Source organism: Poeciliopsis prolifica, unplaced genomic scaffold, assembly GCF_027474105.1.
Source record: "Poeciliopsis prolifica strain line A6 unplaced genomic scaffold, Auburn_PproV2 SCAFFOLD002, whole genome shotgun sequence".
Classification (NCBI taxonomy): domain Eukaryota; kingdom Metazoa; phylum Chordata; class Actinopteri; order Cyprinodontiformes; family Poeciliidae; genus Poeciliopsis; species Poeciliopsis prolifica.
Genome location: NW_026562377.1, coordinates 3533631 through 3555267, shown reverse-complemented (window position 1 = coordinate 3555267; position 21637 = coordinate 3533631). Strand labels below are relative to the sequence as shown.

Sequence of the window (21637 nt, the reverse complement as noted above, 5' to 3'; positions counted from 1 at the left end):
GCTCGTATCTGACTCATTTGAACAATAAATTATGATCCTTGTTAACAACTTCTGATAAAATAATAAGCAGTCTAACACTTTGTAGGGAAGATTCAACATCAAACTTTAATTTTTGAAGATGAAGTTCTTTAAGTGTTATGCAACACAACACATTTGTCTAGCACAAATGGTACTGATTGAAAACCCTGTCAGTTTTTGAGTTAGAGTCAAAAGACATCAATTTTGTTTTTTACAATGTAACCCAATACTGGAATGAGTTGTAAAATAAGACAAAAATTAAATGAAAATAAAAATAGAGGCCATACTTTAGATTCCATTTCACATTTTTTCAGAAACAGAACAACCCATAACCATGCTTCCCTGTCTCTGCTGAATGAAGCATGATGCAGCCACTACCATGCTTTACCGTGGAGGGGAGGTCAGATTTATGTGCACTGTAAGCTTTGCGCTAACGTAAGTTGCAAATTTACTTTGTTCTAATTTAACAATACAGTAACTCACAATAACTCTTCTTGCAACTTTTGTTTCAGAGGACAGATATATAGAGTTACAGATTTAATGCTCTGCTGCAGAGTATTTATTATTTATTTATTTATTTATTTATTTATTTATTATTTTCACATCATTGCAAACCACTCTCTGCTGCAGATTTGCCCAAACAGGTTCTAATTACAGCAAAGCACAGCTCTGTAAGGAGTTCCAACCTCCAGCCCATCATCCCCCACACACACATCAAACACAACTCAGCATCTTCCACTGGACGGCCGACACTTCGCTCACTTCGGCCCAGACTGAGAGACGGTCCATATGGTTTGCAGTTCAGGAGGCGGGTGGGTCTGATTTTGGTGCCAGCTGGAACTCACTCGGTTTTTCACTTTGGTTACAACAAAAAGAATAAGTAGATTTAATGATCAAATGTACAAAAGGTCAGGCTGACACAGAAATGTCCAGCTAACGTACAGTCTGCATAAACAGTGAGGTTATTAAAAGCTTTCATGTTGTCAGCATCCAAAGCAGAGATGTTTAAACGTCTTCTGCTTCAGGTCAGTCACTAAAATTCATCAAAGAAGATGGTCTCCTAGAAAAGAAGACGTGTACAGGTTGTGCTCTTCTCTCTGGCTTTGACATCTACCTGTTTAGGGGTAACAATGTTCTGAACAGATGTCGGTCTGCATTGCTGGGAAACCACAATTCTGGGATGCAAAAACCAAGCAAGAAGCAACAATATGGATTATATTAATAGACCTTTGATAAAGTTACAGATTCCCATGTGGCCAGGGAGGCTTGTAAAACCTTTTTATTATATTGTAAAATGTTTTCAGAAAAAAAAAATTCTTAGTTTAAAAGCAAACTTTTCTAGACGAATTGCTTCTTTTTGCCTTGTCTCCAGATGTGTGCTAATCAGTTTGTCGTGCGCTCAGCATCAGGACCTTGGGCTCAAACAGTGACAGAAAATCAAAACCACTTCTTGTCTCATTTTTCTTTCTTGATGAAGCTGCAAAAGCAGATCAGTTTATGATGATCCTCCTAAAATGTCTGGTGTTTCCTTCCTGCAGTCTCAGAGGTGTTTCCTGTTAGGTGACAAGTCAATGATCTGTAAATAAATCTGAGTCACATTGCAGATCAGTTGCCTCACTAACAGTGGTTTAGAAGTGCAGTTAGATGTCCAGACATCCCTCTGATCACATGCTGGCCTCTCAGCATGTGGTCTGCACAGCTGAGATGATCAAATGCAACAGCAAACATCCTAAGAACAGAAAGACATTATGAAGTGATAAACAGCTCTGACATCAGCTGCATTTTAAAACCAGATCTTTCCATATTCATTGTTGTATTTTTCATTAAATGTTGCATTTACTGGCTGTGTGCTAATGTTAGACGTATGAAAACAAGAAAGAAATGATTTGTGCTTTTGGACACGGTTTGGTTGGGATCTCTGTCCCAGCAGATGCGAGTACATATCCCTACAAGCAAATTCCTGCTCTTTCAACACTTTCAACTTCAGAGCTGCCTATTGGAGGGCCTTGATTCAAACGTCCTGGAAGGACTCTGTCCTGTCTCTCAGAAAACATTTCAAATTAAGCCACAGCTTGTAAATTTCAGGAGCATCTTGACTTTAAACCTCATTGGTGAATTTTCCAAGCAGAGTGAAGACAAAGGAAGAATCAGGATGAAAAGATACTCTGTCAGTCGTAAAGTGGGGGAAGAATGGGTAGCCTTTTTTGGTTGTGTTTTGTGCATTTGCATTTTGAACTAAATGCAGCACACACCGTGGATTTAAAATGTTTTCCATTCATAGCCCATGAGCCTTTTCACATTATCTTCCAATGTATTTAACTCCCAATTTTATGTGACAGAGTAACAGTGTAACGTTGTCAGATTGTTACATTGCTGCGTTTCTATTGCACAAACTGAAATGGCGAAAATAAATGTGCTTAATGGAAGCATGCTAATTACAAAAAAAATCACATTTTCGATTCAACAAGATCTAGAATGAGGTGAATTTTTAGCTGTATGGAAAGTAGTGTATATTGTGAAACTGCACTGTTTTGAACAACCAGGTATTACTACTTATTGATTGACAGCGCTATGATCGTCCTTCTGGCTCTGATTGGGTGTTTCTGATCAGGGGTGTTGCATTTCTGCAGATGGTAGTAGGACCACAGGGAGGCTTGATTTTTACTCAAAGATTATTAGTCTCATTATACTGTAACAAAATAGTGACAGTTTTAACAAATATATTAAAAACTATATTCTACACAATGCAGCTTTAAAGTTTGAATTATGCTTGCAAAGGCACTTTAAATGTTCCTTATAAGCACAACATCCTTTCAGTGTCTGCTTTAAATGCAGCATGGTTCTCTTTAAATGCTCACTACCTACAGACAGACAGGATCCTGAACCTGCCTCTGTCTCTAATTAGAGTCATGTATAATTTCTGTCCTGTGTGCGTGTCACCACCTTGTAAGGCTCTTATTTTCCCCAGCAAAGGAGAGAGTGGGCAACAGCTGGGGGAGTGCTTAACAGATGGTGAAACATGGAGCACCGGATAGCTGAAACAACGTTCTATCTAAGGGCACGTGTGTGAGCGAGATGCAGTGTGTGTGTGTGTGTGGTGGTGGGCAGCAGTGCTTTGAAGGGATCATGGGAAAGTGGGGAGACAGGGGCCGGGGGAGTGCAGGGCGAAGGGGGTGCGCAGGCAGGGAGAAAGTGTGGAGGCATGCAGGGAAAGTGAAAGCTCCTACTGGGGTCTCAGGGGTGGAGAGAGGGCACAGATTAAGAACACACATGGTGTCCACTGGAAAACTGTCTTTTACTGTAGTTGTAGTGTTTTTTGACAGTTCAGGGCTTCAAGAAACAACTCCAACTTAGCTTATGGTTAATTGAAAATCATAACTCAATTTTTACTGACTTTATGTAAATTCTTTACTTGTTTAAGTGTAAACATCTTTTACAGTCTTTCTTTATTGGAAGGAGTTCACCAGAAAGAGACTGCTCTCCAAACCTTACTGTGCTGCTGAAGCAAAAGAAACGTTTGTGTATGTGTAATTAGTTTTGCACATGCTGAGTGGAAGTCAGCCGTCAGCCTCAGCCCACAAAAACAAGCTAATTTGTCAACTTTTAAAAACCAGAGGAATCTGAGTGCAACCAAAATCATATGCCACGGCTCCATAAATTAGCCCGGCTCATGTTGGATGTTTAATAAGTGAGTCTTTTCTTCAACATCAATTTGCATCTGAAGGAAACCAGAGCCGTGTCTGCACATGAGTTTCATCATGCCTCCAACAAAAATATATGCCTAATTAAAATCAGGAGAGACAAAAGTCAAACCTTGTTTTTCCTTTACAGTAGATGTAATTAATTTATGTTCCCGGCTTTGTTTCCACTTTGGCGTCACCGGCCTTCACCTAAAGTGGAATTCCTTTGGCTTTCCCTTCTGTAGTGAGAAAAGGAAAAGTATGTATTCTCTGAGCTAAGCAAATGTTTTGTTTCAGAGGAACCCCAGCAGGAAGTTGCTCTTTGGAGCGCTCTCATGAAATTGGATTTGTGTTGTACATCAGCTTCCAGCTATCTTGGTTAGGTCTGTACAGGCTTTGCATAGCTAAATCTTGGCTCTTTGTTCAATTATTTCTGGCAAATATTCCAAAGCTTCCTGAAACTGGATGAGAAACACCTGCAGGCTTCCGTCTTCAGGTCGCTCTACAGGTGATGATAATGTTCTTGAGATTTGAGTTTGGGCTTTCTTTGAACCACCTAATCCTTCGGCAGCTTCATGCAGTATCGTCCGTTTGCTTTGGGTCATCATGGTAAGATTGGGTGAATCACTGACCCATAGAAGTTGTTTTTCCTCAAGGAACTCTTTGTATTAGGAGTTAATTCCTGTTTTATCTTGATTAGTTTCTGTGCCACGGCTGCTGAGAAATTCTGTCATACGATCTCCACCAGTCCTCTGAGTTTATTGGCTCATTAGATCAGAGATTTTCCTCCTGAAACCCTTAGATAAAGGTACACAAGTGGTTCCAAGTTGCTGTCAAGTGTGTTTTACCTAAAAGTGGTTTCTATCCAGTTTTAAATCCCTGATCTCCTTTCAGTTTCTTCAATTTCAATATCAATTTGTTTTCCTTTTGCTTTCTGAATCCACTGAGTTAGATCAGACATTTTGAACTATTAATAGCTTTGCAAAGCTATTAATGCCCTCAATTTTATCACATTTCATCACATTGCAACAACTAACTTATATGTGTTAAACTGAGATTTTAGATAACTGACCAAAATAAATTGCGTATGAAGTACTTTAGAAGTTTTTTAACAATGAAAAATCTGAAAAACCGCAGGGTGTATTTGTATTCAGCTACTTTTATTCAGACATCCCTAAATTCAATAAAATCATGTTTAAAGCTTAAAAGGATCTCTTGAAAGGGCCAGTATTAATTGTTTCACCCACAAATTGAATCTTTATGAAAATAGAAAGCCATTTTCTAGAGAAAGTCAAGTTCAGTTTGTTGATTTCCACAAGAGCTCGGACACCAAAACTTGACTTTATGACCTGAATGCAAGACGTTGTCAGAAAACGAACAAATTTTACCATAGCAATGGTGAAAACTGTTGTTGACAGCATAATATGGTGGTTATGATTTTCTTTAGCAGGGACAGTGAGGTTGGTAAGAGTTTACTGAGAAATAAATGGAGCCAAATGCAGGATAAAGTTTGATGAAAACCATTTAGAGGCTTGCAAAGCATTTCAGACTGGACAGTAAAACAAACACAATAAAATCCAAACACGTCTTGTCATGTTTGATGGTAGTTTTCTGACCTACCTGCAGACATGTCACAGCAGACACAGAGGCCTGAAATAAAATGTATTGAACAGTAAATGATGTGAACGGAGTTTGCCAGTTCAACTGCCGGTTCTAAGGGGTAATGGTTTGTTCACAGACACTTATATTGCAAAAAACAGTGGTTTCTATGTGTTAAAGTTGACATATCCCAATCAAGCTTGAGCTGTAATTAAGCATGCCACCAAGCTTGCAACGTGAGATTAGGAAATACAGAAGACGATAAAATATTTTGCAAGGAACTGTTAATATTTCAAATGTTGGGACACTATCCTTCTATTTTTGCTATGAACTCCAGAATATATATCAGAAATCTCCAATGATTTTCTACATTTTCACCATATCAAAATGGTGGGTGTTTATTTACACAAGTCTTCAAAATATGTTGTGTGGTCATTTAACAGATAAAGATACTTTTTTTTTTTGCTTATTAGTATTGCTATTTATGTCTTCTTGTCTCTTAGTTATGGTCTGGATTTTGTAAAACTGATATAATTTGATAAGATGCATGATTCTCACTTATAATTAAGAAAGTCTGGTGCTTCTGCACTTTGCCAAGAATGGCTAAGATCAATTTTATCAACACTGATCTGTCAAACATTTTCTAAAGCTTTGCCTTTTCCTAGTTTGAAAGGAAGAGAAGAGTAGCCAGAGAAGAAGGAAAAAAAAACCACCTTGACCTCACTTTCATCTCTGGGGCTCATCCTCTGCCTGGCGTGAGGTCTCAAAGGAGCTGGCCCTGGAACAGAGACTGGCTTTATGCTTGCTAACTACAATGTGCTTCAAACAAAATCCTATTTAATTTTTTTTTTTTTTAGAAGCAGAGGATTGAGAGAGCAGGTTGAAAGGCATGTTGACTCGTATCTCAGTGATACTAATAGTATCCTTGCAATTTTGGCCTAATCCCATGTCTTTTTTATGTGTGAAGTGATGCCAGGGCTGATGATGCTAATCTTTATGCAATGGTAAAGTGATGATAAAGCCAGAGGGTCGAAGACGTGTCATTTTTTGGGTTCCTGCTCATCAATCATGTGTCCATGTAGTGTTTATGGCAGGTGTTATCACACTTTGCATAATATTTGCATTTTATACTTCTGTGTTCATTCCCTCCAAAGTCATTGCCAGCATCTTGTGTCAAACTGTTTGACTGTTTGTCTTAGTCAAACAGTTTGGCAAAGCTTTCCTTGAAAACACAAAATCCTCTCATACCTAATATAATTTTTTCTGAATATTTCTTACAGGTACTGGAATTACCAAGGAGCTTAATGTCAGATTTGATCACCTTTCTATAGAGCCAGGCTAATATTTTAATTTACAATTTTTGAGCAAAGTGTCTAAAGTATCAAATTTCTCTCTTCACTGTTCAGATTCTTTAAGTATGATACCAGCATCTGTACCTCCAGTCCAGCCCACAGTGTTCAAAATCTCAATGACCATTTCGCTGCAAGTCTTGAAGATATTAACAAAACAATACAAAATGGGTTCTTTGCTGCTACCTTCAGCCGCATCTGCAATGACATATTTGTTCAAAATCGACAGAATTTTCCAATATATGTCGGAGGCCTCTGCGTCTCTCCCATGGGTTTCAGTCTCTGTGTCCGTTACCCTCATCGTAAAGCACAGCTCCAGGAATTCTTCACAGAGATATAAAAAAATGCATTTTGGTTCTCAACTCTAATTTATCTATGTGGATCTTTCTCACCAACCAGAACCGGAGATTAATACTGCATAACAAACTTTATTTTTCTGGTAAGGAAATTGTGGATTTTTGTTTCTGCTCCTTGATGAGATCATTTTGGTTGCATCCAAAGCTGCAACCAATATACAGCTGCCATATAGTAGGACCAGAAATGTTGCATTAAATTGCTTGGAAAAATACCAAGACCAGTCTGTGAGTAATTAGGTTTAATTAGGCACCACAGGCTAACTCCCTTTAGAGTTTACAGTCTCATATTGTGGATAAACCATTGATGCTACAGAACGATTTGCAACTGGATGTTGATCTAATGTCACAATAATAACAAATTACAGCAATTTCACCAAAGAAGTTTAATCAGAAAAGCTGTTAGGAACAAGTCCCTTTATTGGTTCAATAAATGGGCCACTAGTCCATGAACAATACATTTACTGCTAATCTGACATCATTTTTCCAACATCTATGTCCTTGCTATGTTTGCTGCTCTGAGTTTAGTCCATATAGAATATATTAGAGGGGATGGTGCAAATATGAGAGTGACAGCATTAGACTGAAGATGGACTGGTGCCGCGCACTTTGGTGTTGCTGGCAACTGAGTTCAGCAATACATCCTCCCTGTTCAGAAAAAAAATGTCTTCACACCATCTTACTGCTGCCATTCCCTCACTTTAAGGGAGACAGAAGTATTTCGCATGTCTGCTCTGACCCCAGAGCTGCTTCACATCAGAGGTCAACGCCCATCCAGCTAACTCTGTCAGTCTGTATGTCATTATGTCTATTATTCAACATGTAATTATTCATTTTAGCAGAAGGTGATTCTGCACAGGTCATAATTATCATCTCCATTTATTAAAAAAAACAACAAAAAAAAAAACTATCTTCAGACATGGAAATTATTAGTTGCTAGGTTACAGTTTACAAATGAATCTTTCTCTTTCTACCATAGGAAACTCTTGTGACATTAGCAAAACTCTTTCTGGGTTTTACAAGCTTCTCGCTTCCAAGAAGCCTGGCTAAAAGATGTTCAGTGCCAAAAAACTCAAAATTAAAAAACAGAAAAACATGGTGAGAAATATGCAGGGTTCATGTTATGATTGATTTTTTTGGCACCTATCTAAGACCAGTTAAAGGAAATGTTGCTGATTTTCCTATCTTTAGATCACAACCACTTTTTTATCTGGAGTAAAAACTACAGCCTCAACAAGCAGTTAGAAACTCAAACTGTAATTGTTGAAGACTTCAAACCAAGAAAGGAATGGAAAGCAGACAGTCTTTTTGTTTCATGGGAAACACAAACAAATAAAGTGTTCCTATAAAGATTAAAAAGAAATGCCCCCAAAATTGTTCCCAGTCTCAACTGAGGTGCAACACGGAGCGAGATGCTAAATGCTTTTCACAATCAGATTATCACTCATCCATCAACTACTCCATGTCAAAGTCTGTTGTCACCAAGACAAAAATAGCTCAGACTTTCCTTCCCTGCAGGCTGACAGACCAAAGCTGAACCACCTGTCAGCCAGAGCTCCAGATAAAAAGCCAAGCAACAGTCAGTCATGGACAAGCTCCACTACCTCATGTGTTTGCTGCTATGGTTACAGTCAGCTTTGGTGCGACTGACTGGCAATGAAACACTTCATAATCATGACCTCATACGTGTAGGCGCCTGGGTTCGTGTCAGTTTTACAAAAGCAAGAAGAGCAATGATCAATGTCAACACTAGGATAAAAAGATACAAGTTTAAGAATTGCCTAAACAGTGATTGTATTGCATCGAAGAAAATGTATTTTATATTATCTCTCCATCCAACCATTCTTTGCTTATTATGGAGGATCCCAACACCTTTCCAGGGTTCTGGACATAACTCGTAATCTTCCAATAGGATGTGTCCCAAAACAATCATCAATCTGCGTTCTGGAGGCTTTCAGTTCAGATCCTCAAACCAACTAAACTGACTTCTTTTTTTTTAAACAGAGAGACAAAGGCTGTAGTCCAAATATCCACCTAGAGTCTATCACTAAGGCTGAGTGAACCCTAAGGAGGAAGCTGATTTTATCTACGTTTCCAGAATCTGTTTCTTTCTATCACTATTCATTATCTCATGATGACTCACTTCCCAGCTTAGTGTGCTGGGAAGTGCACACCAAGCTGGGAGAAGATAATGTTTACATTATCTTTCTCAATTGATAACAGCAATTCTGAAGCGTGCACAAGTATGTAACCTAGTCAGAGTCTATAGTTCTAAAGTGAAAAATTAGCCACAAGTGGAAAACATTTGGGACAGTTGTCAATCTTCTCGGGAGTGGACATCCCAGCAGCTAAGGTCAAACTGTGAAATGCTTGTAGAACAAAAACAAAAAAAGGGAAAGAAATTTTAGTCTACAGCTGTGTCATGGTTTATAAATTTTTAATCAGACCGAGACCCAAACTGTTCACTGAGCCTGTCTGTTTCTTGGTATATCTTTCCTCCTATATCTAACGTCCCTTCTCTTTCACAAATTAATTAAATAACAAATCTGTTTTTGTTGATAATGATTTATGTTTTATGTTTTGCATTTTGTATGTCATTCCCCAATCTTTGTGTTGTTTTCATAACTTAAGTAAATGATAGTTTCTGCACTTTTGAGAGAAAAGCTGGTGTTGCACATTTCCAACTGGGCATATTGCTTTCAGTTTTTATCTAGCTAACATTTTGATTATGCTTTCTACCAAACTCTAAAAAGACGTTCCACTTAGCACATGCTTACTATGATCATCAAATACAATTTGAGAATAAAATCATCATTAAAGTCGACACACTCCCTAAATTGCATATGGAAAACCTCTTTGTTCTTCAGAATTACAGAGTCGTTTTTTTCTAATCTAAAATGCTGACTTTTAACCTGTGCAAATATGTCTTTCATTTAAATAATGTTTGTTTGATTACTAAGGTCTGTTTTACAAGGGCAGGGATTTTATTTCAGAGTACCTCATTACAGAAGGAACACCCACCAAGAATGACACATTTGACCAACATGCATGCCTAAATCTAAAACAACTCAAAGGTTCCTTAAACTGTAAAGTTTTTCTAGCAAAATTAACAGCACAAATTAAACACACTATTTAGTATTTTCTTCTGTAGTTAGTTAGAGTATGTTAAATGATGAAAATATATTACTCTACATGGTCAAAGGAAGTTGATAAATATGGGAATAGTGACAATCAAAAGGACTTCTGTTAGTATTTTTATCAAATTATTTGCTGAATGTGTGAAATGAAAATATTATACATGACAGATGGTACCATACACGAAACCAAAGCTGGAGCATTAAATAACTTTTCATATCAGTCTCATGCTCTTACATAAAATAACATTATTTCTTCCTTGTCACACACCATGTTAGGGATATTATAAAAAAAATTATTTGCACAAGTGCACCAGACAGAGACTGGCCTGAGTTCAACAATGTCATGACTTCTGAACTGTTTTTAGTTGACTGACTCTGCTGGATACTGGAAACCCAAATACTGAAAAGCCTCAAACAGTGTGCAGATCAGATGTAGACGTATTATGTAATAAGACCGACTGAGCAAAGGAAAGGGATGAGTTTCCCCTTAAAGTGTTCGCTGGTAGAAACTTTTACTCACCTTTGAATGTTAAAATTGGCAACAAAAGGTTGTTTAAAAAGAAAGACGCATTAAAAACCAACTAAGAACAGTTTTTACATTTCTACAAGAAATGTCTTGTCACCTGACAATTGTCTGATGTCAGTCAGACTATTTAACCAAAATACCAGAGATAAAAAATAATAATAATCATGTGAACATGAAAAATACTTAATTCTCTCCTAACTCACAAACCAGATTTCCTTTCAACTAAGAAAATGTGGAAAAAGGTACAGAACAGAGTCATACTTAAAAATAAGAACAGCTCCAAAGTGAAGTTCAAAGTCAAACAGTAATTTCAGGGAGGAAAGAGACATTTTTGTTTAGACAATGGTAATCTGTGAATAATTATCCTCTAATGAGCTGCCTGTGGCAGTGAAGGTATCTAACTATTGCCTCTGCCTCTGCATGTTGCCTGCTGGTGGTTCACCACATGTAGTGGATTCTCTTGTGAAAAACACTGAGCTAAATTGCAGGGAATCGGCCTGAATGGAACAAGATGACCCACCTCTATCTGTCTGTGTTGTCACAACTGTAGCCCATTTTCAAGGATTTTTTTTTTTTTTGCTTCAAAATAACTCAGTCAGCTTCTTCTTCACGCACATTTTCAATCCTGTCAAAGAAGCTCATTGACGGTGTGAATTTAAAATATGTTTACCAACGTTTAACTTATGTTAAAGCAGCATCCTAAGCATGGGGATGTAAATGGTGTTGAATGCAAGTTGGTTTGAAAGGCAGGTCTAAAAACTAAGGACAACAACCATGCTCTTTTTATTTTTGAATTATGTATTGATCTGTGCTTCATGAGATATTTAGTGAAATATATCTTAAGTGTATAAAGACTTCTGTAACAATCAGATTTGCTTCTGGGGTCCAGTTAGTATAAGCAGTTAGCCGAATCTGCAGGCTTCAGGAGTGAAAAAGGGAACTGAGCCAAAAGGAAAAAAAAAAAGATTTTGACTTTTCTTTCACAAGATCTTGCAAAAGTTTTGCAAGTTTTATGAGATCACGCAAAATGTTTAACATGTAATTATGGTAAATTACGAGACATATAATACAATCACAGCAATGGAGAACACACACCCAAGAGTGAAATTTATAGATTTTTATTTCGCGCTTGGCCTAAATTATAAACACATTAAATCAGTGCTTGGCAGAAGATGGTGTTTTCATATGAGTGAGCAAAATCTCAAGAGAGTTTTTAGCACACAAAGACTCGTTCAATGCAAACTACGCTGACTTTGGGGTTTTGGTTGGACTCATTAACGCCCATCTGCAGCAATCAGGACAGTTTAGCAGGTGTTACTAATGTCTATGCTGTGTTTTCTATTTATATGTTTCATCTAATTAGTCTAATTAAGGACCAATTAGTTACAGTTTTTGTGTCCGTGCATGTCACTGATAACTAACTGATTTGGTGTCATATCTTCAAAACGTAAATGTCGCCTTGGTGATAACTGTAGGGAAAACACGTCAAAATAGAACTGCAGACCGAAGTAACACATCAAGCAATGTCAACTCCATGTTTTGAAGATTTGCATGAAATTGCAAGCATGAATCAGGATCCATTTACTTCTTTATGCGTTTTCTCAATGTTCCTTGTGAGGCTCAGATGGAGCAAATAAAAAATAAACAACTCTTCACACACACAGGATGAACAAACTCCTCAAGATTACACCATTATGCATCCTGTCGAGGGTTGACTTGTTCACAATGCTGCGTTTTGCCCTGTGTATCGTCATTATGTTTTAAACTCAGATAATTCTATATTATCATTTGAGGTACTCTGACTGCTTGAGTCAGTCCAGCCTCACTCCTTTATTTCCAACTCAGGAACAAGGACACCTAATCTTCTTCTTTCACTAGGCCATGTAAAATCCCTTTTGTTTATTTTTATTCAAATATCCATCTAGGACAAGTAGAAACTACATGATCAACATCAAAGGCTTTAACCAATAAAAAAAAAGAAAATTATGAGCTTCTTCCACAAGGAGCCATACATTTGTTAAATACCACTTAAATCTTTTTTGTTTGGCAGTCTTGAATAAACACTAACATGAAAATAGTTTAACTAATGTCTCCTGGAATCTAATCCAGATACCACTTAGAGTTTAGCACTTACTGATCTGTCAGGTTTCCAGTAACACATTGCAGGACAAAGTCTTTTCAGAGATATCTGCCAGCTTTCTCTCAGGTAGCACTTTAAATGCTCAAAAGGTTTAAAAAATTATATTTCAAGAGACCGGGCTGACTCCCTTCTGTTCTGCAGATTTAAAACATTGGTCTTACAAAAAAGTAAACCTGTTTAATTTTAAAAGGAAAGTACTGAGTTCCAAGAAGATGATTAGAGAAGGAAAAGAATATTCAGGATTTCTACCTGATTCCTTAGAGAAAGTTACGTTGGAGTACCAATCATGCTTTGGCTTTGGCCAGGGGCAAACATCTTGAGAACCACAAAGGAAAAAGTTGCTCTTTTTTCATATGTTTTCTTGCTTCCAACAAGACACTGAGGCCCCAATTACACCAAGTTGGTTTTCGGGGAAATGATTGGATTTTTGTAGCGATTCAGCTGTTTATACTTCCCCAGTGATCGGAATATCTGATACTTCTCGAAACCAGAGGAACTTTTCAGGAACATCCCCAGCCCACATGCGCAGAATGAAAGGCTGCAGGTTTGTTCTACACATGCACAGGCAGATGTCAGTAAAAAGTGGTGGAGCATATCGTTCTGTGCAAAGTTCAACAGAGATGGACTTTGCGTTTTATGCAGATACTGAGGCAGCGAGGATCATACTAAAACCACAGCACCATATAGTGCCCTGCAATGACAACTACAGGTGTTTTGATGATCTCGACATAATACAATCTAAATATAAAACTTTTCCTCAATCCACATCCAAAAGTATCAGCAGCTTCCAGACAGCGATCTTGTGTAAACAAATCCTGAGAGAGCATCAAGTCTAGGGTCAAACAGACACCTGTTGCAAAGACCAGTAGCCATGTAACTGACAGGCGTTAACACTCCTGTAACTACATTGCTAAGCTGTGTTAATACTCTGCACCGCATTAAGGTGAGGTGCAGTGTTGCTGCCCAAATCCGACCGCATCCCAACCCATCTGCGACCTTTGATTAGCACTCCCATCTTCTAGTCTTCTCCTCCCCCTTCTCATCTGATTTCACACTAAACAAAATCGCAGCAGTGTCTAATGGCTGGACCTTTCTTTCTCTTATTGCCTCACAGCGGGAGCCACAGGCCATGTTGATGAACCTGGGCTGGAAGGAATCTGCAGCCTGCTCCACTTGACTGAGCAGAGCTAATGAGTTGGAAAATCCCACAATCGAGGTTTCAGGGTTCGCCATTGGAATCGGGCGAAACGGGCACTTCAGGCGTCCAAGGATCCAGGGTGAGAAGTGTTTCATTGAGAGGATTTTGCCAACTGTCAAACACTTTGAGAGTTGAAGCACTTTGAGTGCTTCAACTCTCAAAGTGCCTTCTCTTAAAGAAGAGAAGGCATAGGAGGTGGAGTATGCCATTGGCTGAAGGGATTTGCTCCTTTGATCTGTAAACCATGACTGTGCAAAGGGCTTCAGCTCTCAGCCAGGTGGACTCTGTTTATCAACCAGTTGTCAATCCCCCATTACGATGCCCCCAAGGTGTGAAATGTCTCACCAGATCCTTTTCTACATGCCTGATCACATATCATAGCTTCAGCCAGACAACACTGGCACAATTACAGAAACAGAGACCAAGTTTATGACAATGGCAGAAAGAAAAGGATAAGTGATTTGAGGCTGAAGCAGTATTTCTAACATTTTGGGAACTTGTGGCTGGATAGCATAAGGCTCCAGTTGTCAACAAACATTTGTTTCTCAACATGGTTTCAAACTCTAGGCAGACTCTTAATGTGTAGTGTTTGTGTGTTCTCCATTTGGATGAGTGGCTTTTCTCTGGGTACTCTTGTTTCCTCGCAGTCCTATTTTCTCATTTCTCTCTGTGTTGCCTGTGTTTGATATCATGTTAATCTGGCCAAGATTTACCTTGCTCATTGACAGCTGACGATGTGTCCAGCCTATAAACAACTTAGTATATAAAATAGAATAATAAAAAAATATATGTTTTGCTTAAAATTAGAAAATGTCATAAATCTTGTTACAGTAAGCTTTTTAAACCTCTACTCAAACCAACCAGGCTTTGACAGCATTAAAAGCACCAGATTTGAGGGAAAACAAGAAAAAAAAAGTAACCAAAAAGTTCTGTGATTTACAAGAAACAAACCACAAACCCACACTGACAAGATAATTTTTATATAATAACCTTCTATCTACGCTTAATTTAAAAAAAAAACTCTTTTGCTTGGGGATATAATTGGTAGAAAGATCATAATGGGGCTATTTACATGATGCAGTTGAAAAGTAGCTGTTACTGGCTCCAATTCAAAGCATTCTTCTGTGACATGTGCAGAACACGCAGACAGGGAGGCTTTTCCATTTGGTGACCTGAGTGCTTTGCAGAGCACTTTTGTGCTTTTTTCTGTGTTGTACATTCTGTCTGGATGTCTTCTTCGAGATTATTCTCCTTGATCATTATTCTCCTGTTGATGTCCCTAAAAATGTGATAGTTGGTAGCAAAAAGGAAAAGGATGTAATTGTGCTAGTTAAGGTAATATGGAAAGGTAATAATTCATCACCAGTACTTTCCAGGACATGTTGCAAACATCAAAAACCAAATATATTTCAGAGCTAAAAAAAAGCCTTAAAATTTCGAAAAGTGTGAAACATCAACATAATACAAATTTCCTTTTTATTGTTTGAAGAAGTGGATTAAATCATTTTAATCCACTGCACTAAATACTAATTTTCTGCACTTTTCTAACACGGAAGAGATCCTTTTGAGTTACACACACAAAACCAGCATATATCTGGATAACATCGAGTTCTGTTATCTCGCCGTCTGGAAGCCTGCGACTGTCTAATACATACAGCAAAAAAGAGGCTTTTCTTTCATGAGTCCTTTTAAATGTGGATATGTCAAATGGATGTGTGGTCTTTTATTGCACAGTACAGATCCAAACAGCAGCTTCCCTGGAAACCTTGGTAAGCTCCATTGACGTAAACAGGACAAGAGGCTGGACTGCTCCCAAAACACCATCAATGATCTCAGTATTACAAACACTTTCTTGCCTGAGACTTATGAAGCAATTGGAATGTTAGAATTAAGTAAAGAAAAAAAAGACACAAACCTGAGGGAAGTGGACACATTTCATGTTACAGCTACAACAGATGTTTGCCAGACCACTGAGGCCACCATGGGTGTTTTTTGAAAGCATGAAGTTGATAGCAATAGAAAATCTGTAATTTTACCATAATTTGTACTTTTTAATGCTTTCTGAACAAACATCTGCTAATGTACCTAAATAATGCTAAGTCACAAACTCTTATTAGTAAAAGTGGGAATGTGGGAAAAAGTGAGACTTCCAAAATTACAACATAGCTCTCTAATGTAAACTAGCTTCGTGAGAAAATTGTTGGATGACAGTGAGCTGCTTGCTCATGGTCATGCACATCAGAGTATCAGAATGGAGGACAACTCCAATCTTTGCTTGAATACTCAAAGTTTTTTGGAGTTTTTTTTTTTTTTTGAGTTTCAGTTCTTGTCACAAGCATTCATTCATTCCTGCATAGATTCACAGAGAACGTTAATCCTGACATGTAACTTTAATAAAAAATATATGTTTTTACATATTTGTTAGAACTGTCTCTGTTGTGGCAACATTGTCTGAGACAGATAATCTGTGAAAAAAATTAGCTCCTCTTCTTTTGGTTTGCAAGGTCACCAACCTGCTGCTCTGCATATAAATCTCTGTGGAGACTTTGGCATCTGCTTTTCTTTAGGGTAGCCTACGTGTTATTCTTCAGTACAAGGCGCATTAGGAATTTTAGGTTGTGCAATTCCAATATCATGACATTGTTTCTTCAATTAGTTCATTTAACAGTGACCTTGTATACGAACATTAATCTCCAAAGAAAATATGTTGCATGTCAGATTCCAGGTCTCAAAGCTCATTTCCATCTGTTATCACTGACACATAAAAACATATTACATAAGTTAGAAACAGGAAATTATACATTACCTTTAAAAAATCAAAGCTAACAAAAAATGATAAAGACAGCAAAAATAATACATGCTTTTTATCTTTTGCTTGACATATTTTGATATATTTCTCAAGTTTGAACATTTAAACTACTACAACTATTGTGCTACAAGCCTGAACACAACTGAAGGAAAAGCTTAAAAATAATTAGATACCCAATTCAAAAAGGAAAGTTGAAAGCCAAGATATAGCCTGCAAAAGCAACCACGAATTTGACAGCTCATACAGCAAATCCACAAGAAAGCATTATTGACAAAGTTACAGCAATGAAGAATTACTTGTGAATATATATATACAAGCTAAATTATACCTTGTAAATATAATATATTATATTTATTTATGTTTACAAGCTGTGAATGCAGCTGATAGGGTAAATATTTGTAAGTTTGAGGTTTAGTTGGAATTGTCTGTCTGTGGTGAGTTTTCCACTGCATGTTTTCAAGTAGCTGAACTTGGAGACAATCAAACGCTGTCTGTGTGGTTACCTCATACTATCACATTTATCACTCTGACATTCACCCAAAGATCTCAAGCTTTCAGGGTGAAAGAAGTTGTCACTCGCAATTCTCGCAATATCTCAGTCATCCACTTAAAATTGCACATTTGGACAGAAATATATTCCATGAGCTGCAGGGTTTGAGAGAAAAAAAAGGCTAAAGAGAAAATCAAAGCATCAGAAAGGGCAAAAGGTTGAGTTGTGTGTGTGTTTAGTCCAGAGCTGTGTACGCTGCAGGACACCACTGAACACGTGAGGAGGATGAACACCCCCTACTACCACCCCAGTCACCCGCTGACTCGCCGCTTGACCCAGATGTCTCACACCTTCTCACAATCCACCATCACTTTTCCTCATGCCTTCTTTTTTTCCTTAACTTTTTGAATTTTTCTTCCTTTATCCACATCGTTCAGATCCTGTTCTCCAGCCACGAGCCCCAACAGGCCACGGTGCTTACAGAGCCTGTAGTTAATGTAATGAGCCAAGGAATGCCACCTCTCCGGTTTGAAATTGCACGGAGCAGTATTAGATGACCAGCAAAAACTCAATGCTGGAGTCTATGTGTCGTCTGGTGTGTCTGCGGGCTAGAAAAACAAGAGGCTGAGGAATGAAATGCAATCAAAGGAAACTGAATAAAGGAGGGGAAGAAAGGAGGATCAGAAACATGTTGAAGCTAAAGAAAGGTAGTTTATGCAAAGTCTGCAAAAGCAAGAAGAAAAGCAGCATTTATAGATGTGACATTACATGTTTTAACAGGAATGTCTGAGCTCTACGTCCAAACAGATGAGTCTTTTTTGCGCTCTTCCTCAGTGAACTAAATACAGACCATGATGGGATGCGTCTGTTCTCTCCATTAACCTCCTGTTGGTCATGATTCTTGCACCTATGTCATCTCCCCACATCAATTCTGTCTCACGTGAAAGATCAGCTGCATCAACCAGATGCTGCCAGTACTTTTATTAGCTCTTTAATCTTTGAGTAAGTTTAAATTAAATTGTGCATAGGAATGAAAATATTTAAATGTACTTCTTCAATTGCTGATCCTAAAGTTACAGATGGTTACAAATAAACATATGTAGATTACAGGGAACATCTGGGTTTTATGAGTGCATCACCAAGCCACTTTTTTTTATCCTCCAGGTGTTGTTAGGCAACTCCAAGATGGCAATTATGGGCTTAATTATGTAACCCATAAACAGGATCACAATGATTAACATGTAGAATATGCTCAGAAATTTTAAATATTTGCAGGTGAAGCAGTAAAACATCTAAAACGATGAAAGTCTCTGGTAATTTCTCTCATAGAAAACGCTTAACCCAAATTAGCAACAGAGAAATAGAGAATATCTATCTATAATTTAGAGAAAAGCACAGCTGACACAGTTCTGTGTGGATGTTATTCATTCATAACATAAAAGTTGTTTTGTTGTTTTCAATGTATTACTATTAATTCCTTCACAACGTTTTTATTTTATCCATCTGGACATACAAGTTCTTAAATAACAAGTTAAAAAAATGGTTAAAATGTATAATTATTTTTAGTTGGATGTTTCCTAATTTCTTATACCAATGGTTTTCTACCATTAAAACCATTAAAACATGTTAAAAAGTGTCACATTTGCAAGAAAAATACATTCCTGATTTGAGGAGCAGAGTTCTGTTTGTACCCATGAAGTTCTTGCCAAGTTCCCTCTGACAATGCCAAGCAGCTTTTAGTGGAAACAGTACATTGGTATACTCAGGACTTAGCCACCTTAAGACCCCGCTATAAACACTTGTAACCACCTGTTTTAAAAGTTCACACAGCAAATATATCAGAACTTGCATTGATACACAAAGTGGAAACTATCTTCACACTACTGGAAAAACTGCAGTCTTCGCTTTCTCTGCTCTTGAGTCAAACAGCATCAGTGGAAATAAGAGGTGTTAATACGCTGGCTGATTTGTTGTCAGGTGGGTTCTCCACAAAAATTTGGAGGTATGTTCCACAGAAAAACCCAGAGTCCACTGAAAAAGAAGCTAAACGACACAGACAGTAGTGTTGAGGAAGTTGCCCAGTAGACCTTTGGCTGTTCCTGGGTTATTGCTAAACATCTTGTCCAATTTTCTTTCATCTGGACCAGATGGTTGAAACTTGGAGACAATTGTTTTTTCCGACTACAGGACAATGGTACCAAACACACTGAAACAATTTTCTCCAGAAACAGCTTCCCCAAACCTGAACCTTATTGAAAATTTGTGGACTGTGATTAAAAGCTCAGCCTGCTAAAAACCATCCTCTGGTTCTATGCTTTGCTTTGTACAGACAATCTGTACAAAGCAATAACCCTTAGTTATTGAGAAACAATTGTTAATTGTGGCGGAGCCTCAGGTGAAGTTTTAAATTTTACCCAACGCTTAGCTTTGACGCACCAGTTTGATGCTATAAGGCTTAACAGAAACAACTAACTCCCACCATGAAAACAGAAGTGCCACACTGGGTGACCTGGTTGTTAAAGCTAATTGAATATTTCAAAGTGTGGCTTTGGTCAATTCCTCCACTGCTATTACCAAACTACAGGCAGAATGCAATTCTAAACAAAGTGCAGAAAATGAATTTCATCGTTCACAACTTCTCCTGTTTGCTGATCGGCCCAATTGAAATTAATTCTGAGAAATCCACTTCAATGGGAGAAAACAGAAGACAGAGGACTAAAGGGAGATGAGAAATAGGTAGAATTGCATGCGAGAAGGAAATACTTAGACTTTTAACAGCTGGGTTTGTCCCAGAAAACTACACAGTTTAAAAAACATATACTAAGCTCATGGTAATTTTTAACTTGCTAAAAGATATGTATCAATTTATTTGTCAGGTTGCACCTAAATAAAATAAATGTAATTGCACCTGAATATTTGATACCTCAAAGTCTTAAAGTTCATCATTAGAAATATTTCAGATATAAATCTTCAAAATACCAATGGAAACATTCAAAAAAATGTTGGTCACCAATTATACCAACGGTTTGATTTTAATACCAGTAAATATTTATTTTTCCATTTTTCTTGAGACATATATAAACAGATTTTATTTTTCAAAATGAATATTTCTTTTGGGTTGTTTTATTGATTTTTTAAAAATATTATTTTCTCATTTCCTGTTAGAATCAAAGTTCTTGATTGTAATAAATCCATTTTAAGTCTAAATCTGAATAAATTACTGTGTGCTTATGTTGATATTATGAATAGTTGGAGCGGTAGAGAGTGTGGCTCTTCAGCTCCATGTGGAATTTCTCACATCCAGACAGTAGAGGAAAAATGTGCCGAAGGAAGAGCCAATTGCTGTAGTCAATGAATAAATACTGTCTATGTCCAAAGCACCTGGATTCTTAAGACGTTCAAATGCCAATAAAGGGATGATAAATGCAACTTTTAGTCCAAATGGCGCACCAAAATCCTAAACAGTGTAATACCTAATGTTTAACAAAAAAGGGGCAGAAAGAAGAGAAAGTTCCAAATATTTTAGAATATGCAGAAGATTTTGTATTGTGGTGAAAATTTAAAACAACATACAACATTGAAAAGTTTCTTGAACCCTAAAAACACAAATTCACCAAATGGGGAAATGCTACTTTAAAATGAAGCCATCGTAAACTGAACAATCTGCTTTCTTCGAACAAGTTTTTCCATGAATTTGTGTAACTATGCTGCCCTCTAGTCGTAAAGTTGTCTCATCGTCTTATTCTGTGTTAAAATGCAGGTGTGGAATGCAATCACGCGTGGAGAAAACGGTGAGATCAGTTACTGATTATTTATGAGTCCTGGGCAGTGCTCAAGCGAAATTATTTCTGTATTTTGAAAAATATTCTCCCTTGTAAAAAAGATTGTACATTAAGTCTAAGCGGGATGAAATCATCAAGTTCAGAGTGAGGACTGTTTTTATGCACTCCAAATCGCGCAGGCGCAAGTTGCAGACTTTATGACAACAGCTTTACCACTACACGTGAATAATTATTATTAGGAGTATTAGGAAAATGCTGATTATCATACGCTGTCGCAGAAAAAGATAGCCCTGTCGGGCTTGTGTGCGACAAGGACCCAACATTGTATCTGCTCATCCATTAGCCCGGCTAGCTCAGTCGGTAGAGCATGAGACTCTTAATCTCAGGGTCGTGGGTTCGAGCCCCACGTTGGGCGGCTGTTTTTTACGCTTTGTGAAAAGAAAAAGATAATTCAGATATACGCAAAATTTACTTAGATACGTTTTGTGTAGTACATTTCAAGATAAATGTGCTACTTTAAAAGCGGCCATTTTCTCCGGAGACGCCGCCGCTAACC

The 21637-nt window shown here is 37.7% G+C and overlaps 1 non-coding gene across 1 annotated transcript; it reads left to right on the top strand.

Moving 5' to 3' along the window:
• The first annotated feature begins 21423 nt into the window (after window positions 1–21423).
• trnak-cuu (transfer RNA lysine (anticodon CUU)) lies at window positions 21424–21496 on the top strand. The gene has a single exon. It is a non-coding gene; the product is annotated as a tRNA-Lys (tRNA).
• Window positions 21497–21637: the final 141 nt, after the last annotated feature.